This window comes from Phyllostomus hastatus, unplaced genomic scaffold, assembly GCF_019186645.2.
Source record: "Phyllostomus hastatus isolate PE091 unplaced genomic scaffold, TTU_PhHast_1.1 phas_contig_551, whole genome shotgun sequence".
NCBI lineage: Eukaryota > Metazoa > Chordata > Mammalia > Chiroptera > Phyllostomidae > Phyllostomus > Phyllostomus hastatus.
Window position 1 is genome coordinate 2758912 of NW_025333909.1, and position 5587 is coordinate 2764498.

The 5587-nt window shown below is 34.3% G+C and overlaps 1 pseudogene; it reads left to right on the top strand.

Annotated features, from left to right (window-relative positions):
* The first annotated feature begins 273 nt into the window (after positions 1–273).
* Positions 274–875, top strand: LOC123824252 (annotated as a pseudogene).
* Positions 876–5587: the final 4712 nt, after the last annotated feature.

The window sequence follows — 5587 nt, forward strand, 5'->3', positions numbered from 1 at the left end:
AATACTGATAGATGATTGTGCCCCTTCTTCAGGCTCCCTCCCATGGGCACATGGAACATGGGGTGAGAGGAAGAGTGGGTGGGCTTGGAAGACAGCCTGAAATGAGTATTGCTGTAGCAGTTTCTCTCTGGCTAGGCTCATTGCCTATGGACAGTGGCTTCTGCAGCTCACTTGAAGATGGCCACTTGGTGCATATTCATTTTGTGTTAAATGACTTTTAACTTTTATTATCTCTTTCATATTTAATGGCCTTTCACCAGCTGCTTTTCCAGGATGTTTTATTATGCAAAATTACATCAAATGACCAGAACCAAAATCACAGACCTAAAGTCCCACTTAATGTGTGTGCTTTATGTAGCGTACTTTGGTCATGTCAAATTGTAAGAGAATGTTTACACTTCTGTAAAATATATACTATGGGCTACCTATAGACCAGCAAATATTGTTTCATCTGTGATGTCCAAGTTTACAAAGCCATTCTACTCCTGAATATAAGGTCGGATAAACTATCCAATGTACTCTATACAAATTAGTTTCAGATATTTTAACAAATGAAACAAAAAGGAATTTTTATGGAGCTCATTCTTTAGCTGATGCTGCCAACATCTCCAATAAAAATGGAGAGAATGCATGTGAAGATAAGAGAATTATAACTGGTGAGACAATAAATTTATCCATTGAAATTTTAACCAGAACATGTTAGATCAGTAAGTCTAACAAAGGCAAAAAGAAATATAAGGAGGAAGCAAATGATGAATGATACTTAACAATATCCAGCAGCAATAACTGTAATGAACCTAAAGAAGTTTCTCAAAAACAAAATATACATACCTAATACTTTCCAGATTTATGTTATGTATAAAGAAGAATCTTAAAAGAAGGAATATACACTAATAGAAGTTGTGTACATTGTTATCTGGAAAAGGAGTGAACCTCTATATTTCTTTAAAATATAGACTATTCTGGATGTGGTCTGCTAATATTTTGTTGAGGATTTTAGCAACTATGTTCATCAAGGATATTGGTCTATATTTTTTCTTTGTAGTGTCTTTATCTGGTTTTGGAATAAGGATAATTCTGGCCTTGTAAAAAGAGCTTGGAAGTTTTCCCTCCTCTTGCATTTTTTGGATTAGTTTGAGAAGGAAAAGTGTTAGTTCTTCCAATGTTTGGTGAAATCTGCCTGTGAAGCCATTTGGTTCAGTACTTTTGTTTGCTGGAGGACTTTTGATAACTGCTTCAATTTCTTTAGTTGTAATTGGGCTTATTTTTTGTGACAGCATGGATGGACCTAGAGACTGTTATACTAAGTTAAATCAGCCAGTCAGAGAAAGACAAATACCATATAATATCACTTATATGTGGAATCTAATGAACAAAATAAACTGATGAACAAAATAGACAAAGAGGCATGGATACATGCAGCAGACTGACAGCTGTCAGAGGGGAGGGATTTGGGGGACTGGATGAAAGAAGGTGAAGGGATTAAGCAATATGTATTATATATATAATATGTATTATCTGTGGCTATGTATTACATACATAGTGTACATAATACATAGACATGGATAATAGTGTGGTGATAGCCAGAGGAAAAGGGGGTGAGGAGTAGGTGGAGGTGGGCAAAGCAGGAGAGAAAGAAGGATGGAAAGAGAGTTTGCTTGGAGTTATGGGAACATGATTCATTGTGCAGATGGTGTTTTATTGAGTTGTACACTTGAACCCTGCATGGTTTTACAAAACAATGTCACCCCAATATATTCAATAAAAAATAAAATGAAATGAAACAGAGTTTGGCAATTCCAAAAATTCAAGAGGAGGAAAGACTCCCAAGCTCATTTTACAAGACCATCATTATCCTAATTCCAAAATCAGATAAGGACACTAAAAAGAAAAAAAAATTATAAGCCAGTATCCCTGATGAACACAGATGTAAAAATCAGCAACAAAATTTTTGCAAACCCAAGTTAGCAATATATTAAAAGAATCATATACAATGATCAACTGACATTTATTTCTGGGATGCAAGGTTGGTTCAATATCCACCATATTGTAATAAACTGTAACACACAACAGGAATAAAATGAAGGATAAAAATCATATGATCATACTAATATATGAACTAAAAACATTTGACATAATCCAGCACTCATTTATTATTTAAAAAAAAATCTCAGCCAAGTGGGAATAGAGGGAACAAATCTCAACATAATAAAGGCCACATAGGACAAACCTACGCCTAACTTCATACTCAATGAAGAAAAAACAAAGGGTTTCTATGAAGATCAAGAACAAGACAAAGAGGTCCAATTTTACCACTCTTACTCAACATAGTACAGAAAGTTGTAGCCACAGAAATCAGTCAAGAAAAAGAAATAGGCCCTGGCTGGTGTGGCTCAGTGGATTGAGCACTGGCCTGAAAAACCAAAGAGTCACCAGTTCAATTCCCAGTCAGGGCACATGCCTCAGTTGCAAGCCAGGTCCCCAGTAGGGGGTGCACGAGAAACAATGACACATTAATGTTTCTCTCCTTCTCTTTCTCCCTCCCTTCCCCTCTGTCTAAAAATAAATAAATAATATCTTTAAAAAAGAAATTAAGTATCCAATGTGGAAAGAAAAAAATATGACTGTCATTTTTTGCAAATGACATGATACGCTATACAGAAACTCTAAATATCTCCCCTTAAAACCACTAGGACTGATAAATAAAATTAGTAATGTAGCAGGATACTAAATAAATAATCAGAAATCAGTTGCATTTTTATAGAACAAGTAATCTAAAAATTTATATGGAACCACAAAGGCCACAAATAGTCAAAGCAATCTTGAGAAAGAAGGATAAAGTTGGAGATATCATACTACCTGATATCAAACTATACTACAAGATAATAGTAATCAAAATAGCATGGTACTGCCATAAAGAGAGACGTATAATTTAATGGAACAAAATAGAGCTCTCAAAAAAAACATGCTTTTATAGTCAATTAATAATTAACACAGAAAACAAACATACAATGGGTTAAAGGCAGTCTAAATGGTGCTGGGAAAACTGGTCAGATATTTGCAAAAAAATAAAATAAAATAGACCACCTTGTTACACAATATAGAAGAATATACTAAAAATGGATTAAAGACTTTAATGTAAGACTCAAAACCATAAAAATAGTAAAAGAAAATATAGGCAGAAAATTTTTGGACATTTCTCATAGCAATACTTTTTCTGACATGTCTCTTCAGAAAAGGGAAACAAAATATAAACAAATGGGATTACATCAAACTAAAGTTTTTTCACAGCAAAATAAACCATCAATAAAACAAAGAGATATTGAAAAACATATTCTCTAATAATACATCCAAAAAAGCATTTAGTATTTAAAAGTTTTAATGAATTCAGACAACACCAAAAAACCACAATCCAATTAAAAAATGGTCAGAGGACTTGAATAGATAATTCTCCAAAGAGAACATATGGATGGCCAACAGACACATGAAAATATGTTCAATGTTACTAATATCAGAAAAATGCAAATTAAAATCACAATGAGTTACCACCTCACACCTGTCAGTATGGCTGTCATCAATAAATCAACAAGCAATCAAAAAACTCCCATCACAAAAAAATCCATTGACTGGATGGTTTCACAGGAGAATTTTTTAAAACACTTAAGAAAGAGCTAACCCCTATACTTCTCAGACTATTCCAAAAAGTCCAAGAAGAGGGAAGACTCCCGGCCAACATCATCCTGATTCCCAAACCAGACAAAGACACAACAAAGAAGAAAACTACAGGGCAATATCGCTGATGAACATAGACACTAAAATCCTCAACCAAGTACTGGAAAACCACATCCAGGAATACTTCAAAAAGATCATATACCATGATGAAGTGGGATTCATTGCAGGAATGCAAGGATAGTATAATATGCACAAATCAATATATGTAATACATCACATGAACAAAAGAAAAGACAAAATCACATAATCATATCAATAGATACATAGAAAGTATTTGATTAGGTACTGCACCCATTTATGATAAAAATGCTCAGCAAAGTGGGAGTAGAGGGAGCATACCTCAACATAATCAGGGCCATATATGAGATACCTACAACCGACATCATACTCTGTGGACAAAAACTAAAAGCTTTCCCACTAAGATCAGGGATAAGATGAGGATATCTGCTTTCACCACTTCTATTCAACATAGTATTGGAAGTTGTAGCCACAGCAATCAGACAAGAAAAAGAAATAAAAAGCATCCAAATTGGAAAGGAGGAAGTAAAACTGTCACTGTGTGCAGATGACATGATAGTGTAGATAGAAAACCCTATAGACGCCACCAAAATACTGCTTAACCTAAGAAGTGTATTTGTAAAAACAGCAGGATATAAAGTCAATTTGCAGAAATCAAAGGCATTTTTGTACATCAACAGTGAAATGGCAGAACAGAAATTTGGAAAAAAATTCCACTTGCTATAGCAGCAAGAAAAATCAAGTACCTAGGAATAAACCTAACCAAGGACTGGTACCTGAAAAATACACAACACTTATGAAAGTAATTAAGGAAAACACAAATAAATGGAAGCATATACCATGTCCATGGATTGGAAAAATTAACATCATCAAAATGGCCCTACTACCCAAAGCAGTTCATACATTCAATGCAGTCCTTATTAAAATAGCAATGACATATTTCACAGATATGGAACAAACATTTCAAAAATTTATATGGAACCATAAATGACCCTGAATAGCCTCAGCAATCTTGAGAAAGAAGAACAAAGTAGGAGGGATCACAATATTTGATATCAAACTATATTACAAGGCCACTGTAATCAAAGCAGTATGGTACTGGCATAAGAACAGACACACAGATCAATGGAACAGAATGGAGAGCCCAGAAATAAATCCAAGTCTCTATGGTCAATTAATATTTGACAAAGGGGGCAGAAGCATAAAATGAAGTGAAAATAGCATCTTCAAAAAATGGCATTGGGAGATCTGGACAGGTATATGCAAGAAAGAAAGAAGAAAAGAAAGAAAAGAAAGAAAGAAGAAAGAAAGAAAGAAAGAAGGAAAGAAAGAAAGAAAGAAAGAAAGAAAGAAAGAAAGAATGACGATCCCTAACTTACACCATACATGAAAGTAAACTCAAGATACATAAAATAGTTAAATATAAGTGATGCCACTATAAAAGTCCTAGAGGAGAACATAGTCAGGAATATCTCAGATATTCCATGTGGCAATATTTTCACAGATATGCCCCCTAGAGCAAGGGATATAAAGAAAAGAAAAATCAAATGGGAACATATCAAATTAAAAAGCTTCTGCTAAGCTTAAGAAAACCTCAGCAAAATGAAAAGGGAACCAACTCTTTGGGAAAATATATTTGCCAATGATGCCTCAGTCAAGGGTTTGATCTCCAAAATATATAAAGAACTCAACCAACTCCACTCCAGGAAGACAAACAATCCAATTTAAAAATGGGCAAAGGACTTGAACAGACACTTCTCCAAGGAGGACATACAGAGGACTCAGAGACATATGAAAAGATGCTCAGCATCACTAGCTATCAGAGAGATACAAATTA